This window comes from Neofelis nebulosa, chromosome 9, assembly GCF_028018385.1.
Source record: "Neofelis nebulosa isolate mNeoNeb1 chromosome 9, mNeoNeb1.pri, whole genome shotgun sequence".
Lineage (NCBI taxonomy): Eukaryota > Metazoa > Chordata > Mammalia > Carnivora > Felidae > Neofelis > Neofelis nebulosa.
The window spans coordinates 138,886,841-138,907,768 of NC_080790.1; positions in this window are offsets into that span (position 1 = coordinate 138,886,841).

The window sequence follows — 20,928 nt, forward strand, 5'->3', positions numbered from 1 at the left end:
ATAGAATGATATGACCATTGGCTGGATGCATGGTGAAGTTATGGCCAATATTCTAAAAAATTCTGGTTGATCTCTTGTATTAGTCAGGGTTCCCTAGAGAACCAATAGGAGATGATAGGTGATAGATGATAGATAAATAGATAGATAGATAGATAGATAGATAGATAGATAGATAATACATAGATATATAGACAGATAATACATAGGTGATGACAGATAGATAGATAAATAGATAGACAGACATGAGCAGATTTATTATTGGAATTGGTGTATACCATTATGGAGGCTGAGCTATCTCACAATTTGCCATCGGCAAGCTGGAGATGTAGGAAGGCCAATGGTGTAATTTAGTCCAAGTCCAAAGGCCCAAGAATTGGGGTGGGGCACACAGTGATGTAAGTCTCTATCCGGGTCTAAACACCTGGGAGCCAGGAGCTCCAGTCCAAGGACAAGAAAAGATGGTTGCTCCAGCACAAGCAGAGACAGTGAATTCATGCTTCCTCTGCCTTCTTGTTCTCTGTAGGTCCTCAGTGGATTGGGTGATGCCCACCTGCACTGGTGAGAGCATCTTCTCATCCAACCTACTGATTCACAAGCCAATCTCTTCCAGAAACACCTCACACGCATACACAAACACACACGCGCACGCACAGAGAAATGATGTTTCACCAGCTATGTGGGCATCTCTTAGCCCAGTCAAGGTGACATATAAAATTAACCATCACCACAGCCACGGAAGCTATTCTAGAAAACATTCTAAAGATGCATGGAGATTGGGTCTCAACAAGGCAATGGTATTCTGTTAGGACGGTGGCTTTATGCAGACAAATGTCCCCCATAGAAGAGTGAGGAGGAGGACGGCTGGCGGAGGAGCCGGTTTCATCAGACTGGCTGTAACTCTCCTTAGGACCTTGGTTCCCTGCAATAATCTTGGGACCTTTTACTTACATCTAGAGCATTGTCTCCTCTTCCTTGTTTCCTGCCATGCAAGGAGTGTCTGAGAGACGGCTGGGACAAGACATTCTACCTGTGCCAAGAATTATGTTTGCTCTGCCAGGCCACAGTGGCACTGTTCTGTTCCTGGTTGAATGCATTTAGTCTGAAGGCACTGGATTTATAAACATAGGGCTGTCCATGCTTCATCTAGGCAGGAATTTGAGTAATGAAGAGAAATCAAATTTGCTTTGTCTCGAGACTGGAAAAAGAACAGAAGAACCTCTCATTCTTGAAGGCTGGATTTGCTGATCAAAACGTTGGATGGGCAAGGATCTGTAGGTTGGCTCTCTCACTTCACGGGTGGGGAAATGGAGGCTGGCTCAGCATGGGCACCGGAAAAGGACCCAGGACTTACCCACCCCACCCCCCCCCGAGACCAGTGTCAGCCCACGTGTGCCACACAGAAGACTGCGTGTCGCGAGGAGAATGGTTTCCTCTGACTGGCATTCTTGAGAAGTGTATTTCTGTGCTGTCCATAGGCCCCTGGGGATTTTATTCCATTCCCCTAAACTGGCCAGTCTTCAAAACTGCCTCTTCCCCTACTGGAGGAGCGTCGGAGCCTCAGCATGTTTTTGGACCCCACTTGGAAGGCAGGCTGACGAATGGCCATATTGAATACACAAGTGCCTGACAGAATAAGGTGGTGTATCTGGAAACCCTAGAAGCCACTCTTACCTCTTCTAAATTAGATCTGTGGGATTATGAGCTTTCTGCTGAGCTGGAATTGGTCCCTAAACAGAACTGAAAATATGTTTCTTTCTCTTCCTGTCCTAAATTGGAAGCAGGATTTGAAAAGGCATATTAACCAGAAGAGTAAAATCACGCTCAAACAGATGTGATTTGAGGGATGAATTCATACAATTTTTAAGGCCATTGAATAAATATTTATTACATATGGACCTCTGTTGCTCTTGGGATTTTCTGAAACAGTTCTCATTTCACTCTGTCTCATTGCCCATTTCAGTAACTTCATACATACAGGAGCATATTTTCTGATGCTGATTTCTGGAATATGATCCCTGCTACTTTAAGGGATATGGAGCCTTAAATCCAAGTTTTGTCCTGAAAAGGTTTCTGTCTGGTTGGAGAGGAGCATGTCAAACGACCCAAGAGACATTTTTCTGCAGGACAAGACTCAGGGCCACAGGAATGAAACGGAAGACCGACTGTGGGCAGAGTCCTCAGCTGCTTGTTTCTGATGTTTGCTCTGTGTCTGGCTGTGCATCTTATCACAGGGGACAGAGGACACACAGCTCAGCTTCTGACAGTTCTTTGCAGGTGAATGGGGTTTTGTCTCCCCACAGAACCCCATCAACGCAGATGAACCCAGACCCTCTTGTTTTACTGGGACTATATTGGCATATTATATCCTTATTTTATACTCCGTGACCGAGCAAGGCGGGAGTTTGCTTCAGATATTGTGGCTGGAAGACTAATTTGCTTCCTGGAGGACAATAGTAAAATAAATCCTTAACTGCTGTCTCCATCCGATCTAATTTTGGTAGCGTAAGCTCGCGCCTGGGCTTGGGGTCAATACATATGTTAATCCCTTTATCTGTTTTCATTGACGGCTCTGTTCATGCTTGTATTACATGTCCCCGCACTGCCCCATAATAAGGACCATGCGTTTTTATTCTGCTGCTTAGGAGGGCTGTTTAAATCCATTTTCGTGGGGTGGGATCTCCCGCCTCTCAGATGCACTGCAATTCAGCTTTGCTCCCAGTCCTCTCTTCCGCTTCGACTGTTTATCTTTGGCTGCACCTTGACGTGAATGGCTGCAATGCACAAAATAGCCTTAGACGGCCACAGCTGCACAAAGGAGTCCCTTCCCCCACCCGGGTAGGTAACAACAGCAGTGAGGAATAGCTTGTATTTCTCAAGGTCCAGAGACCACAACGTCTAGAATTTCAGAGTGATTTTCTTCCCCCTCGGTGAAGAAGTCTTCCCCGTTGACAACTCGGACTTTTCCACTTGAGCCTCCGTGACTGTGGAGAGCACTACCAGAATCACAGACACCCAGAGCACAGAGACCACGTCTAAATAGAAACACCCGTGGTTTCCACCCACCGTGCGGCTGCCAGTCATGGTGCCACACGCTCTTTGCCTCTGACAGCCTTCCTTGTCGCCTGAGAGGGCAGATTGCTTTATTATACTCAGTCTGAAGATGAGTGAACTCAAGCCTGGCAGGTTAAATAATTCACCTTGGCCCTCTCCGTTGGAAAGAGACAGAGCTGGGATCCAAGCCCAGGACCATCTGACTTGAGCCCTTTCCTCTTCACCGCCATAAAATAGCATCCTGTGGAAAATAGTGTCTCGTGGAAAAACTCCACTAGGACAACCTCAGAGCCGATGCCTGAATGATCAAGATTTCCCAGCAAGGAGTCCTCCTACCTCTCTGGAAACAACCATAACTATGGGCAATTTGTCATTTCCATTGTTTTGCGGGCGAAGTCGTCAGCACTCCCCCAAAGTGTCCCTTGGACTTAGTGCAAGTCACAGAACTTCCTTTAAGAAGATATATGGGGTATTCGAATATATCTGAACACTGCCAAATATGGATGTCCCTGCAAGACTTCTCAGAGCCTTTAATATACTAACGTGGGCTGTGAATCTTTAAGGAGATGTATTATTCAGAACTCGCCGAGCGTGTTTCACTTGGACGGTTTCTTGTTCGTGAGGCATCTTGTGGTACTAACGTGGACTACACTTTGGGGAAATGTTGCCGCAAGAAAAGCGGAGGATTATACAGTCAAGGCTCATTATTCGCGGTGGCTATTCTACAATTCCTTCCAAGCACTGAACCAGTGAACGCTGAGCAGTTGTTACTAGGTGATTATATACAGGTAGAATATTCTATCTGTATGAAATATATTTTACACGTAACACATATAGATAATCACCTTAAATCTTAAAAACAACCCACCTAGTACATTCTATTTTCCTTATTTTGTAAATGAGAAAACAAAGTTCAGGTGTATTAAGTGACTTGCCTGAGGCCAACCCACTAACAGGTGCCAGAGTCGGGATTCAAACCCTGATCCCCCTGGCTCCAGGGTTGGGCCCTTTTGCATTAGTCACGCTGCCCCTTCCTGTCTCCGTCCTCTGGTCATCTCCGTGGGGGTCTCCCTTGCTCTACCTCAGCTGGGAATGTGCCCTCTGATGGCTTCCAATTTTACTGCCCCGTACACATCTGTGGATGGTTGCTAGCGTGCTATGTGTGCTGATTTGGGGTGTTACAAATGAATTTTGGCGAGCAGGCAGATTCACAAGTATAGAATCATGAATAATGAGGGTGGATTGTAGTCCACTGCCCTGTCTTCAAACAATCTCACTGTTGGACAAAACATTACGCACGCACATGCACCCATTTCCGACTTAATTTGCTCCAGCTAGGAGAGAAAGAGAACTGCACAAAGAAGCTAGTACCATTTATTTCAGTGAGAAATATTTCCATTTGTTGTAAGACCTTCAAACCTCACACTCATTTTTCACCTAGATGTAAGAAAGTGTGTAAAGGAAACACATATTTACGAATAAAGAAAATATTGGAGTGTGTATCTTATTAAAACAGCCATTATTTATTAAATATAATTGTAGTTATTTTATTGGGTGAAAATAACCTTTTACGCAACTCAGAAACGCTCAGGGGAAAATCACTGGATTCCTTGTCTCTCTCTCCCTCGTCTCGCAAACTATTGACTCTGCAAGTCTATTGAAGATGGAACCCATTGCAGTCTTGCCACATGGGGCCCCTCCCACTGGCCACAAGAGCAGCGACAACCCGTGTCACCTGCTCGAAGCAGGTAACTCAATGCACCCACTTGTTACTTCTTGGGAGCAGAAGGCAGAAGAGAAAGGTGTTTCCACTTCCCCAAGAAAGCAAGGGACAAGGGACACAACTCTGATGACTTTTTCTGGCACCCAAGTTCTACCCCAACCAGGAGTAGCTCTTGAAAGGTGACGGTTTGGAGGAGAGGGCAGTCATAATGCTGCAGTGCTGTGCAGTTTGGGCTGGAGTCCCAAACAGCTGCCTTGAAGTGCTTCGTGGACTCACTCAGCGTGTGGTCTGTGGACCAAGCATCAGCATCACCCACAAGCTTGTCAGAAAGGCACAATCCCAGGCTGCCCTCTAGGCTGCTGACTCAGAGTCCACGTGGCACCAAGGTCCCCATGGGGCTCTTGGAACAGTAGGGATTGGACAGCACACTGCTGTGGGCAGCCCTGAGAGCAAAGCTCGGTGTCTCCCAGCGAGCAGGTGAGTGCATGTTGGAGGTCAGGGTCTGGCTTCTTCCGCATCAACACAAAAGGTATTTGTTCATAGCAAAACTTGTCACTTTTTCTAAGGTGGTATTGCAGGGGGGAGGATGTACTGCCGGAACAGGCGCTTGAGCACCGCGGCTCCTTCTCTCTCACGATGTCCGCTGGGGCCCAGGTGGAGTCCTATGCACGTGAACTCATTGTCCATCACAGCCACTCACAGTGCTTTGCAAATTGCAGGTGTCCGGGCTCTACCCAAGAGCAACACAGTCAGAAACTCTGGGAGTGAGGTCCAGGCACTGGTGTTTTCTAACACTTCCCCGAGTGATTCTAACATACACCAGATCTCAGAACCAATGGCCAGGGTTTGTTTCAGGAAAAAGTTAATTCGGGGGAATTTGAAAAGAGGAGGATGACTTCTCTAAAACCCCTGAATGGTCCAAGGTCATTTACAATCCTGTGGCTTTCATCTCACTCAGGGGCATGAATGGCAGCTAGATGTCACCTGAACACGTATATACGTATGCATAACACTCTCAATCTCCGCCCCAGCCCTTAACTTCTTTTTAATTAAGAACACAAGTACCATTATATAAGTTACCTGAACTGGGCCACCCCAAAATTACAATATTCATGAAATATTGGCTGACTGATTCCATTAAAGCATTTTTTAGAACTCTGTTATGCATGCTTAATTTTGAAACGCATGCATATTTAATTTTATCTTCACTGGGGATGTATTTATAAAAATAATAATAAGCAACAGCCTCTGAGGAAGTAGAAAATAAGACAGATGGATAGGGAAATATCAAAACTGTCAGAAGGAACCCCCCGTTGTGCCTTTATAACCACGGATTGTGTGCTTTACCTCAGAATATGGATGAGACCCTATATCCTCACCATGGAATTTATCAACACTCCAGAGCCATACAGCATTTTCATGATGAGGCATTTTCTCAGAAGCACCCCAGCAGCAGGAGTAAACTCTTACAGCACATCAGTCACGACCCAGGCATGGGGTAAACAGCACACCCATTGTCATCTGGACAGTGTGTGTGTGTGTGTTTATATATATATATATAAACCTATAAACACCTATATATATATATATATATATATATATATATATATATATATATAGGTGTGTGCATATGTGTGTGTGTATAAGCTTATGTAGACTTATGTATCAGTGAAATGACTAATGGCCATGATACAAGAGAAAGAGGAAGGAATCAGGATTATTTTGTTATTCTAAGGTATTCATGCTACCTGTGAAGTGGTTATTTAAAAGTGAAATAACATTAAATGCTCAGTTAAAATGACAAAAGGCAAAAAAGAGAGTAGAAGACAAAAATGAAACAACCAACCAGGGCAACACACAGAAAACAGTAATAAATATGCTAGGTACTAGTCCAGAGCTATCACAAATCACTTTGAATGCCAGTGGCCTAAATGTACCAATTAAAAGGCAGAGATCGTCAGAGTGGGTCAAAAAATACAACCCAACTATATGTCATCTACCAGCAATGCACTTAAATATAAAGACACATCGAGATTAAGAGTAATGGCTGGAGAGAAATATGCCATGCTAACCCTAACCAAGAGGAAGCAGGAGTTTCAGACAGAGCAGACCTCACAGCAAGAAAGGCTGTCAGGGATAGGAAGGGCATTCCCCACGATAAAGGGGTCCATTCTCAAAGATCACATGGCAATTCTTAACAACTACATGCCCAACAACAACATGTCAAACTACGTGAGACAAAAACAGAACCATAAGGAGGCATAGATGAACACAGGATCATAACTGAGATTCTGACATACCTCTCGGAACAGATCCAGGAACGGAAAATCAGCAAGGACATGGTTGAACTCCACAGCACAGTCGACCAACTGCGTATAAGTGACACCCATAGACTACCTCACCCAACAGGAGCAGGGTATACATTGTTCTCTGGCTCATGTGGGACATTCACCAAGATACGCCACATTCTGGGCCATAAATAAGTCAGCCAGAGAAAGACAGATATCATATGATTTCACTCATATGTGGAATTTGAGAAACACAACAGATGAACATAGGGGAAGGGAAGGAAAAGTAAGACAAAAACAGAGAGGGAGGCAAACCATAAGAGACTCTTAAAGACAGAGAACAAAGTGGAGGTTGCTGGAGGGGAGGTGGGTGGGGGTTGGGCTAAATGGGGGATGGGCATTGAGGAGGGTATTTGTTGGGATGAGCACTGGGTATTACCTGTAAGCGATGAATCACTGGGGTCTATTTCTGAAGCCAAGACCACACTGTGTGCTAACTTGAATTTAAATTTAAAAAAATTAAAGAATAGAAATCAAATAATGTCTGTTCTCAGACCACAATGCAATCAAAACTAGAAGTCAATACGAGAAATAAAAATTTTCAATCCCAAAATATGTTGAGGAAAAACAACAGACTTCTAAAAAAAACTCACGGACCAAAAGAAAAATCTCAAAGGAAATATAAAAACAGTCTGAACTAACTGAAAATTGAAACACAAGTTATCAAAGACGTGGGGGATGTAGTGAAAGCAGACCTTAGAGGGAAATTCATAGCACTGAGTGCACGGATTAGCAAAGAAGAAAGACCTGGAGTCAATCATTGAAGTTCCCATCTTAGGAAACCAGAACAGGAAGGGCAAATTAAATCCCAAGGAAGCAGAAGAAAAGGAATAATCCGGACTCACACAGAAATCAGTGGAATTGAAAACAGGGAATCAGTGGAGTGAAGCAATGGACCCAGAAGCCGGTTCTTTGAAAAGCTCAATAAAATTGACAAACCTCTAGCTGGACTAACTAAGCAAAGAGGAGGGACAAGGAGGGTAGGTAATCGTGAATTCAAACTGTGTGTTGAGCAGATCACTCGTGCTGGGTGTGATCCAGGATACGTGGTGAGCAGGGCGGACATTGTCCCTGCTGTGCTGGGCTGCCCATCTGAGTGGGGAGAGACAAGTTGATAAATATCTAAGTGAGACCATTTCAGGTCAGTGACGTGCATTAAGGCAATAAGTCAGGGTGTCAGAGAGGATGACAGAGTGAGTGGAGAGCTTCTTTAACTCGAGTGGGCAAGGAGGGCTTCTTGGAGGAGGTGATATTTGAGCAGAGCCTGAGTGAGCAGGAGATACCTGGGCAAAACCTGGAGGACAGACAGCCAGAAGTGATGACGACAGGCAAGTCCAGAGGGCTGAGCGGGGACACGTTTAGGGTGCCTGAAGGAGGACCTGTCGTGGCCAGAGAGGGGTAGCAGATGTGGGGGGTGGGCCACGCTGAGGAGGCTGGGATTTGTTCCCAGCGCTACGTGGAGTCATTGGAGGGTTTTTAGCAGGGGGTGTGTTTCGGGGCATCTGGGATTGTGGAACAAGCGGCACGGAGGAGACCCTTAAAGAGGCCATCACAGTTGCCCCGGAGGCAGTTGATGCCCGGATGGACCAAGACAGTGGCCGTGGAGTAGAGGCGTGGGCAAATCCGGGATGTGCCAGCAGGTCGGACGCAGGCAGTGCTCCAGAGGGTCTGTGGGGACACCCCGGCATGGCCTGAGCAGGGGGGGTGGGAGCGGGCAGCACCTTCATCTGCAGTGGGAGGTGCTGGGCGAGCTCGCATGGGGGCCGGGCCAGCAGGGAGGGCTCAGCAGACTCTGAGGCCGTACAAGAAACTGTCGGGACACAACGTCACCCAGGAGACACAGCACGAGAGACAGAACCGGGAGGAAGCGCGCAAGGCTGGCTGAGTGAGCCCTTTAAAGGAGTCATTGTGACATGCCAGCAATTCCAAAGTGAGCCCCACTTGTGCAAGCCGAAGGGTCATTTGAACCCGACTTGCTACTCGACAGAGCCCGGACCCCTGTGGGATCTTCTCTGGACACTTGTCAGCTCTCTCCCCCGGGTAAGACCCAGGTGAACCCTCCCTGCTTGGCCTCAGGAAGTGAATGTGGGTAGCTCGCCCGCAAGGGGCCGCAGCTTTGGGAGTGAACGAGTCTGGAGCGAGGACTGTGGGGTGTGTTCTGGGCCTGAGGAGTCCACCCAAGCTCTGGGAACACAAGTGGGGACTCAGATACGGAAGCAGTGCATCTAGAACCCTCTGAAAGGCCGTGGGCGGGACTCTGGGCATACGTCACAGGCTGGTGGGCGGCCCCCATCAGTGGGTCCGTTGACAGAGGCTAAGCTGTTTCAGACAGAGGTAAAGGAGGCCCCTCAAAGTAGCTGCAGGGACACAGGGTGGACTTGTTGTAGGGAGGCAGGAATATCTCACTGGGGCCCAGGGCTGGAAGTGCGGAGGGGGAGGGCCGGGGACAAGCTGGACACTTCCCGTTCCTGCCACCAAAGGGACTTCCTCCAGGCCTGAGTGTGAGCCCAGTCTACTGCCTGGCTGTGCTGCCTCGGGGCATCCGTGCGCACGTCTCGCTCTGCCGTCCCTTCCCGTCCCGTCCCTGCGGGGTGCATGCGGGTGTGAGGGCCGGGGCAGGACAGAAGCTCCAGGAAAAGGCCCCTGCTGGACCGGTCCGGGAGGACGCAGGTGACCAGCGTGGAAGCAGGACGCTCTGGATTGGGGTCCCGGGCATGTGTTTGGCCGTTTCACCGGGCACCTGTGCCAGAGAAGGTGTCCCCAAAGAGAAGGATCCAGTGGTGGCAAGGACATGAGAGTCCTCTCCATTTGAAAACCCCCAGCCACAGGGGACAGAGAGAAGGAACAGACAACCTTGCCAGAAGCATCTGTGAGTTTGCAGAATGCTGATCACAGCGTCTTCAGACTCTGGGGGATGCTCTGCTAGGACCCTCACTGCTCCACCGCACGGCCGGGGGCTGCTGGCCTGCGATCGTTTCTCCGAGCTCGTGGTGACTTGAGTGAGCAGATGGCTGGTGAGCGTAAGTGGAACAAAATATTTTTGAAATAATATTTAACAGCAGGGAAGGAAGGAGGCCTCATCGCAAACTACTCATCATATCCCTTGAACGCCATGCCTCCTCCCTTAGCTTAAAGGCCGGCCCGCTGTCTCGTGATGAGTGCGGGGTCTTGTGTGTTGTGCTAAATTCGAAGAGAGAGAAAAGCCGTGGGAACATCCGTGAAAGTCTGAGCTCCTGCCTCCCTGCTTCTTGGCCAGAGGTCCCCCAACGCTCACTGTTTATCCAGAACATCCCTCCCTGGCCTTTGGCTTTTAGTTTTAAATGTTGTATAGTTCTACTCATGGGACATTTTTCTCTTTGGGCTTTAAAAAAAATTTTTTTTAATTTATTTTTGAGAGAGAGAGAGAGAGAGAGAGAGGGAGAGACAGAGTGTGAGAGGGGGAGGGGCAGAGGAAGAATCCCAAGCAGGCCCTGAGCTGTCAGCACAGAGCCCAACACGGGGCTTGAACCCACAAACCGCAAGATCGTGACCTGAGCTGAAGTTGGATGCTTAGCCAACCGAGCTGCCCAGGTGCCCCTGGGCTTTTATTCTATTTCCACAGCCACTTAATTTCTTACTCTGGATAGCATTCATTTCTTAACCACAGATGCGTTGAGCATACAGCCCAAGCACCTTCGTTCCCTTATTCAGAGCCTCTCCCTGTGGGCCTGGAGTTCTTTGTCGCTCCAGCCTCCAGGCCAAGAGAAAAGGGTGTATTTTCAAAAGAATCCTTTTGGTGATAAAAAGGTGGGGACCTTCCCTTACATTTTGCATTCTGTTCACATTTTTCCAAACGGAAGGAAAAGTGAAAACAGTCCCTACAGTATTTCTCCCAAGTCTGCCACTCATCTAATGTTACCTCCTTTAAACAAATCGCCTGCATAGTCTAAAAGTAATTGTGTCAGGAAGGGACTTAATATCAAAGCAGTATCCCTTCCGTGAGCAGGAAGTCCACCCGGGGCCCCATCCAATGGACCGGAGTGTCCTGCTCACAAGACACAGCCCGAGCTCTGTTCAGGGACTTAAAGGAAGTATCCTTGGCCTTGGGGCCTCCAGGCTCCTGGTCCCTGATGCAGACCCCAGACCAGAGCTTTCTGTTCCGGTAGACAACCTGACATTTCGTCCTGGCCCATGGCCCTCCAAAGCCCTCTCTGGTGTGCCTTCTGCCTCGAGACCAGTGGAAATGGACCAGTGGAAAAGGGGCATTTATTGCTGGAAGGGTCTTCAGCCACCCCCAACCCCTCCCTGTCACCCCTTGGGCAATGAGGGCGGGCAGACAGCTACCATACCCTTGGGGGGGACATCCACCAGCTCGCTGACCCCCGGTGAGGCTCAGATCTCTTAACCCGGACATCCCCACGTGCAAATGGCACCTGTTCACACTTCAGAGAGGAGGGTTCTTTTGGAGCAGGGTGTTAGCTTCTCATTTTCAAGGGTGCGGGCTTTGCGGGGTCCCCGTTTTCCTGCAGCGTGAGCGCAGCCTCTGAGTGCGGACACGCCACTGGGTCTCCCTGGAGGCCCAGGAGCCCCCGGGCTGAGGCTTTCTGAGGTTTCCTGAGTTCCAGTGGGAACTGGCATCTGTGCTCAATAATGAGGAAGAAGGAGCAATTCAAAGCAGTCGCACCGACATTTCTCAAAGTCACACCGGCCTGGATTGCTGTCGCTCTGGACCCTAGCATCCCCTTGATACTGAAAATGAAAACCCATGTAATTTGTGAACTGTTAAGCTTAGTGCAAGATCTTTGTGTCAATGGGCTTGTATTGACTCGAGCGTTTTGGAAGAAAAGGCTGATGGAACGCGGCGGAGGATGTGAAGACAGTGCACCCCTTCCGGGTCTGTCTCCGAGGTCGATACGTGTGGTCATTGAATCAGAAACACAGTGGTTCACCGGCTTGGCCGCAGCTCACGGCACTGCCTAGTTCCGAGTGGCGGGTGTGGACGTGCAGACACATGGGAGCTTGGCTGTCCCGGCTGGGGGCGGGACAGGTGAGCCGGCCACTAGGCGCCCCCCAGTTTGTTTTATTGTGTAGATGAGAACAAGGAGCCTGGCTCACGGGTTCCCTCTCAGAGAAACTTTGCCTTCTTACTAACAATCCAGACTTATCAGGCCAGAAAGCCTATAGTTTTGTATTGGAAAACATTATGAACCATTCAAAATATACACAAAGGGCGCCTGGGTGGCTCAGTTGGTTAGGCATCCGACGCTTGATTTCAGCTCAGGTCATGATCTCGAGGTTTGTGAGTTTGAGCCCTGCGTCGGGCTATGTGCTGACAGGGCGGAGCCTGCTTGGGTTCTCTCTCTCTCTCTCTCTCTCTCTGCCCTTCCCCAACCTCTAAATAAATAAATAAATAAACATTTTTTAAAAGCATGAGGAGCAATTTTTTAAATGTTTATTTTTGAGACACACACACACACACACACACACACGGGTCAAAGGGGGAGGGGCAGAGAGAGAGGGAGACACAGAATGTGAAGCAGGCTCCAGGCTCTGAGCTGTCAGCACAGAGCCCAACGTGGGGCTCGAACCCACGAACCATGAGGTCATGACCTGAGCCGAAGTCGGATGCTCAACCACCCAGGCACCCTGCATGAGGAGCAGTTTAACAAACAGCCACAGACTGGTCCATCCTAAGGAAAAGCGGCTCTGGGTGCTTCTCCAGGGTACACTCTCGGTATTTTATCTCATCTGTTGTTGGAGGTGCTGTGCATGATGGATATGACTAGGTATCCCCAAATTGTTATGCTTAGCCATTGTACCAGTTTGGAAACCCTGTTTGCATGAAGCTCACTGGGTGATTCTTGTGCTCCCCAATTTTGTGTTCACTGGAGGCAGACGGCCCAGGTCTAGCTTGATGCTTCTTGATACTTCTACTGAGTTGCTGGGGTCAGGGGAACAATGGCCCGCCCACAGGTACCCACACGTGACTCCCCAGAAGCTGTGTTGGGTTTCTTGGCACAGAGGGATTACTGCACTAGATGGAAATAAGGTTGCTAATCCATGACCTTAAGATACAAAGGTTTTCCTGGATTATCCGGGCGGCCCCAATGTAATCACAGGCCCTGGAAAGTGGAAGAGAGAGAGAAAAGAGGCAGACTGGTGTGAGGAGGGCAGGACCCTTGGGAGATGGGGGAAGGGAGGCAGATAGTCTCTGCCACCCGGAGAAGCAAGGGGACCGATTGGCCCCCGGAGCCCCCAGAAGGAGCGCAGCCCTGCTGACACCTGACGTTGGCCCGTAAGACCCATGTGGGACCTCCCTTCCGTAAAATAATCATTCTGCGCTGTTTCAGCCACTGAGATCGTGGTCATCCATTGCAGCAGCCATGGGAAATGCATACAGTTGTCCTGTGACACAGTCAAACGGAGTCAATCACAGGATTGACCTCACGGGGTTGGATGGGGTAACTCGAGATGGCTCGTGGTCCCTGTCATGGGGTGACCGTGCAGTGAATGGAGCTTTATCATCATTGCCGACATCAGTCCTGGCTCGCGCGCGTGGCATTTTGTGGGGGCCCTGCTCCTATCTCGTCTGTCTTGTCTTGTGGTGCAGACACGGGAAACCCACAGGCAGGGACCGGCCACTTGTTTCACTCCCGCACGGTATGTGGCTTTCAGGGAAGGCGGTGGCCGGCCTGGGCGGTCCAGGCAGGGCTGGCATGTCCCCCTGGCCCCTCTGTTGGCTGCACGAGCCACCCTCCTCCTGCTTCTCTTTTACTGAGCGCTTCTGGAGAAAGTAAGCGCTGAGTGTGCAACGCCCACCTCCTCCTCCTCTGCCCCTGACTGGCCTCCCAGGACCCCTGTCGTCCCCACACACCCCGACGCTGAGCCCTCCTCTTGCCGTGTGGCTTGGCAGCCCCAACCCAGGAGGTCCCAGTCTGTGTCCTGCCCATGTCTCTAAGGCTCACGGGGCTCCATTCTCCCCAGGACATGCCTGCCTCTGTCACCTGTCTGCCTGGGTCCTCAGGCCGGCTACCCCCTGCCCCCCCATTTCCAGCACATTCTGGTTTTCTTGAAAAGTCTATTAGCATACAGTGTCTTCCCAGCACTGTGATATGGATTCCAGCAACTCATGGCAAATACGTGGGGTAGATGTGCACAGAATGAATGGATAGATGGACACTTTTTTCTTGATTGATTGATTGATTGAATGACTGATTGATTGGTTTTGAGAGAGAGACAGAGAGGGAGAGAGAGAGAGAGGGAGAGAGAGAGAGAGAGAGAGAGAGAGAGAGAACACATAAGTAGGAAGAGAGAGAGAGAATCCCAAGCAGGTTCCATGCTGTCAGCACAGAGCCCAACACAGGGCTTGACCCCACCAACTATGAGATCATGACCTGAGCGGAAATCAAGAGTTGGACACTTAACCGACTGAGCCACCCTGACACCCCCAGATGGACACTTTTAATGAAAGACAGGATGTCATAGGAACCTGGGCCGACTCACCATCAGTGTGCTTTTCAGTCCCCACATGTGAGGATTCTGAGTATCGCAGAAATGCTGCCAAACCAGCCAGCAACTGGAGGGCGGGGGACAGAGCTGTGTGCTGCGTGAAAACTGCCCGTTTGGGGTGAAGGAACCAGCACTCTGGACTCTCCTGGGAGCCCCCACAGTGGGGCACCAGCGGGTGCTGTGAGGAGGAGATTCCTTAATCCCAGCCCTAATTGCTGTTTGCCCCAGAGCCCAAGAATAATGGTCTTACAAAAGACCACAGAAATTAATCTTTATTAGAGACACAGTTTTTAATTGTGTGTGGATTTGAGGAAGGATTAAACCCTGGACAGATTCTGCGCCCTTCATTCACATCATAACATGTACTTTACGGTTTCCCAAGAGATCGTTGCATGGCCTTTCCCCGTCACGCCCAACTGATTGTCTCCTCCAGAACCTCCCGCCTGGGCCCTCAGGTGGCCTTTGTCCTGTGTCCTCCCTGTGGTGGCTTCTCCCTCCCCACATGGCTACATAGGCTATGGCGTTTCACTGTTCTCTTTCTCTGGCTTCATTTCAGAGCCATCACATCCCTGCAGTGAGCACACTGGGACACTCACGTTTTGAAAAGGGGAACGTTAAAAAGACATTGGCTAAAGGAAGTTCATCCCAAGATCAATTTTCAGCATCTTGATGAAAGATAATTGAATAAAGAAGTCATCCTCAAAGACAAGGTCAGTTTCCACAGACAGTTCCCACCCCGGATTCTAAAAATAACATGTTTTGTTTGTTTAGGAAACTTGTCCATAAACACTAATCCTGGTGAAATTATGCTGCATAATTCATTAAGCTCCACAGGCTTTCTGCACACCCCACCATTCAGAAACGTGTTAACACGCAGAGCAAACGATTTTCAGTGTAATTAAGGAAATGAATTGTGCTGTGTAACTGCAGGGCTCTGATCACCGAACTCTGTCCCTGCTGCCTCTTACCTCATTATTGTTTTTATCCTTGAACGTTCTGTGGTGGGCCAGGGTGGAGGAGATGGGGGAGAAGACATTGTGGGGAAACCCAAGAGAGTCCAACCTTCGAGAAGGTAGATGACCGTCAGCCCCACTTGGCGAGATGTTGAGTCTTCCTGCTTCTAGAAAAAGTACCCCGCACCCCCACCCCCACCCCCAGTTTTTCTTCTTCTCTTGTATTTGTTTTTGGTTGGTTTTATTATGTTTTTGGTAATTCCTCAAGTTGTGAACAAACCAGCCTCTAGGAAACCGACCAGCCAACGTGCTGGCCCTCAGGAACCTCCACCTTTGACTGGCTCTGCACTTGGCCTGCTGGGCGTCGTGACCTGAGGACGTGTCCGTGGTTCAAAGCCGTCCTGGGATGTTGCTGTGGTCTGCATGCTTGTGCACCCCCGACGTTCACGTTGAAATCTTACCCTTCAAGGGTGATGGTGTGAGCAGTAGGGCCTTCGGGAGGTGAGTAGGCCCTGAGGGCGGAGCCCCGTGATGAGGTCAGTGCCCTTATATGAGACCCCGGAGCTCCCCCCTCCTCACCCCTTGAGGACTCAGTGGGAAATGGTGATACTTACCCATGCAGGCACACTGCTTATGGATTTCCAGCCTCCAGAACTGTGAGGAGGAAATTCTGTCATTAAGCCATTAAAGCCCCCAGCCTGTGACATTTTGTTCAAGCATAAAATAATATGTAATGTATATTAACTGTATATTAGTTCTTTATATTGTTTCTATATTATAGAATTAATCAAACATACATATTAAAAAGTGTATATTTTAGTTCTGGGCTGAGGACAGTGTATCTGCCTCCAGACCCACTCTTACAGCGTGGCTGGGGACCTCAGTTCCTCGTCATGTGGTCCAAGCATGGACAAAATAAACCTGTCCTGTAGCCCTCGGCACAACTGAGAGGGGCTGGTGTTTGCCGGGGGACATCTCACAGAAAACCCCCTCGGCCGTTCCGAAAGATGGACTTAGGATTCCACGCTGCTTCTCGGGTAGCCTCACAGAGGCCAGGAGGTGACCTTCCTATCACCTTCCGCATCCGTGCATACACAGTCGTGGCTGCTCAGGCCCCAATCCGTCTCAGTGTTATCTGCGTTGTGACCACCCAGTCGATGTCTTTGTGAAAGACCTCGACCTTCTTATGGTGCTTTGCCCATCACTGACCAGGATGGAATTTGCCCCTCGGTCCATTCAAGGACTAAGGCTTCCTTCCATGCTGGTTGTCAATTTCCATCTGTGTGTTTGGAGAGAGGAGAGACCCAGAGACCACAAAGGAGGGTGATAATCCACAAAGGCCGAAGGGTGCCAGGGTGTGGGGAGGGATGTAGGCCTTAGCTGTGGTAGCGCTTCAGCCCTGAGCACTGTGGCCTGGCGTCTGCGGGTGTGTCTGTTAGGGACAGTGGGGGAGATAGTAAATGGGCCAAGCATTCGGGAAAAGCGACCCCGGAGATGTGAGCCCTTGGCCTGGTTGGGCTTTGAATGCGAAGGTGCTTGGTCAGGGTGACTTTGAACATGCTGTGCCCTGAGGATGTGTCCACCAACAGGTCAAAGGATGAGGCCAAGGGTATAGGGAGGTGACCACCCATCAGCATCTCCCCCCTGCTTTCAGGATGAAGACCAGGCTTTGCCATGTGGCCTGTTAGACCCCCAAGACCTCCTGCCCACCTCACGTGCGTGCACCTCACTCCTGCCTACACCTGGTGCCACGGGGGCCTTGGTCCCCCAGCCTTCTTTGTCTGGGACATCTTCCCCCTCCCCACCCCATTTCCCCTGGTTAACGGCTAGCAAACAGCTAAGGAAGGACTAGACCAGAAGTTCTCAACCAAGGTGGAGCTTGCCCTCAGGAGACATTTGGCAATGTCTGGAGATGCTTTGGGTGGTCATGACCAGGCAGTGGGTGTTCCTGGCCTCCTCGGGGTGGAGGCTGGGAATGCTGTAAACATCCCCTGGGCTGCCCCACCTTGAACAGTGCGCACAGGACGCCCCCATAAGAGGGACCCGGCCCCAATGCCAGTAATGCCGAACCGGGGGAGCCTTGATTTAGACCTCGTCCCAATATCTCTTCCTCCCAGCAACTGTTTCTGACCTTCCTGCCCAGCAAGTGCTCTGTTAATACTCCCCAAACTCACTTCTCGTGGCACTAATTGTGGTTGTAATTCTCCGCTCACATTTGAGGATATGTGATTGGCATCCACTTCCCCAGCCTGTTCCGGGGGGCTGGGCACTGTGGTGTCCCCCCGACCCCCACTGTGGGCACTGCGCCTGGACCCATTGCACAGGCTCGGTACGTGCCTTCTGACAGCAGGGATTGATTCTTTAACACACAGAGCTGTAGGTTCTGGGGACTTCTGTGGGAGCCAGTGCAACCATTCTGACTTGAGGATCACGGGATGTGTTTTCAAACAAAACTGACTTCGCGGCTGCACAAGGGAGAGTGCAGCCTGGGGTCTGGGCGCATGGTGCATGGGCGGCTCTGGTGTGACCGTGGCTCATTCCATCTGTGGTTGGTCAGCCAGAGCAGGTGTCGTAGGAACAAGGCATGAGGGATCCTTGAATGAGTGGCAGGGAGAGCCCGTGGCGTGGGCACTTGTGGATCAGGATGAGTTCTTGTCACAGAAACTCCCTGACCGTGAGGGGGAGGTGAGGGGCTTTCCCCCAGGCACAGACATTCACAGAGCCTGGAGAGTGTCTTCAAGGTCCTGAGTTTTCCTGGAACCTAATAAGAACTGTAATCTTTCCCAAGGCAAGGTTGTTAAGAGGCAAGGCGGCAGAACCAGAGAACAAGTCATTGGTTACAGCAATTACCGTGGTGTCCATAACCCCCCCCAGGGTGATTGGAGGGATGCTGTTATGCTTGTGGTGAGTCCATCAAGGATTACCATGCCCCAGTCCTTCCCCATTCCTGCTTGGCACCCCAGCATAGTATTAACCCATAGTATGGTCCACAAATAAACATAAAGCAAGTGCCAGGTACATCACCCAGTCAATCCTCAGTATCACTTAGAAATGTGTTTAGCGGTGACTAATGGGAGACCCCAGTGAAAAGTGGCTAAACCAATCAAGAGCTTGTTTTCTCACATTATAAGTTGTTCAAGAGGTAGTTGGCTGTTGGTTATACCTTACTGGCTTTACCAGAGCTATCGAACACCCAGGCTTATTCTGTCCTACTGCTCTGGTACCACCCTCCCTTGTGTATGCACTTTGGTCACGTCTGTTACACATGGTCACAATATGGCTGCCATCACCCCACCGATCACATCCAAGCTCCTTGGGAAAGAGGGCAGCACCGAAAACGTACTTGCGTCTCTTACAAGAAAGTAGAGAACTCTCCTGAAAACCTCCTAACATACTTCCACTTACCTCTTACTTGCCAGAAGTCTGTCTCATGGCCAGCCCTTGATGTGGTGAGGTAAGAAAATAAATATTTAATTTTCTCGTGTTCATGTTATCGAGGGAGAAAGGGACTGGAGGTGACTGTTTTATCAGCCAATGAACATTTTCTACTACACTAGCCAACTTATTAGTTAATCCACACTGTCTCCTTTGCTATTTTTTACACATGTTCTACACTAGAAACCTAAGGGCACAATAATATCATTTGTTTATTCATTCATTCTTGCATTCCTTTTTTTAAGTTTATTTTATTGGAGAGAGAGAGAGAGCATGAGTGGAGGAGGGGCAGAGAGCACAGGAGAGAGAGAATCCCAAGCAGGCTCCACACAGAGCCAGACACAGGGCTCGAACTCCCAGACTGTGAGATCGTGACCTGAGCCGAAATCAAGGGTTGAACCTTAACCGACTGAACCCCCAGGCGCCCCTATGCAGTCCTTTACTCACATGTCAAATACTTACTGGGGGCCTTCTGGTCTTCAGGCCATGTGCAGGCCATGGGGACACCACAGCAGACAAGACCCCAAGTCTGTTTGACATTTTCCCTCTGCAAGGAGAACCGAGTCAGCTGCTTACCAAGCTGCTGCTGTGGGTAGAGGACAGGTGCAGGCCGTGTGGACTCGGGGGAGGGGAGGCAAACTTAGACCGTGGAGTCATGTTAGATTTTCTTTTTTTTTTTTTAAGTTTTTTTTTTAATCTTTATTTATTTTTTTTTAATTTTTTTTTAACGTTTCTTTATTTTATTTTTGAGACAGAGAGAGACAAAGCATGAATTGGGGAGGGTCAGAGAGAGGGAGACACAGAATCTGAAACAGGCTCCAGGCTCTGACCTGTCAGCACAGAGCCCGACGTGGGGCTCGAACTCACGGACCGCGAGATCATGACCTGAGCTGAAGTCGGCCGCTTAACCGACTGAGCCACCCAGGCGCCCCTAATCTTTATTTATTTTTGAGAGAGAGAGACAGAGAGACAGAGCATGAGCAGGGGAGGGGCAGATAGGGAGACACAGAATCCAAAGCAGGCTCCAGGCCCCGAGCTGTCAGCACAGAGCCGGACGCGGGGCTTGAACTCATGAACCGTGAGATCATGACCTGATCCGAAGTCAGATGCTCAACCGACAGAGCCACTCAGGTGCCCCATGTTAGATTTTCTCAAAACAGGCCAAGTTCTAGAAACAGGAGCCCACCGTCTGGAGAGGGGCTCTCTCTGCCTCAGGCCACGGGGACAATTCCCAGCAGCTGCAGTCCAGACCCTGAGAGAGAAATGGGTGCGAGACCAGGGAGGGGTGAGAACTCGCAGGGCCCGTTCCCTGGCGAGCCCCACTCCTGCAGCCCTGCCCAGCCAAGAGACTGGCCCCTGAGTGCCTGTGTCCCCCCGACCCCCTCTGGAGCATGGCAGGTGGCAGGCATCGGGGAGGGGGTGCGTGAGCGACACTGACCCTCTCTGCACCTCCTGGCGGACAGCAAGCGGGGACACCCCGTTTCTCTCCTGTGTCCCCGCAGGATGGACGTGCGTGGATGTCTGTGGTGCTGGCCTGGACTGCACGTGAAGGCCCTGAGCACAGGCTCCGCACCCCGTTGGCCTGTTGCCATCTGTATCCTCACGCTGGCGGTTCAGGGCTGTGAGCGTGGGGGTCCCGCCTGCCCCGGGAGGGTGCGTGAGGCCACAGCCTCCGGGTGCCGGGCCCCTCCGTCCCCTCAGCAGCCGCCAGATGCCGCGGAAGGCAGGCCTGCGGTTCCCCGGAGCCCGTGTTTATTTATAGCTCGATTTCTGATCCAGACCCCTCCGAAGAACCCATTAAAAGTGAGTTCTGATTAATGAATTTCGTACCGTGTAGCAGAACCACCCCCCGCTATTTCAAATTTCCTGCCAAAACATGACAATACACTGGAAGCCAATTTATTCAAAATAAGCCAACTACAAAGTACAA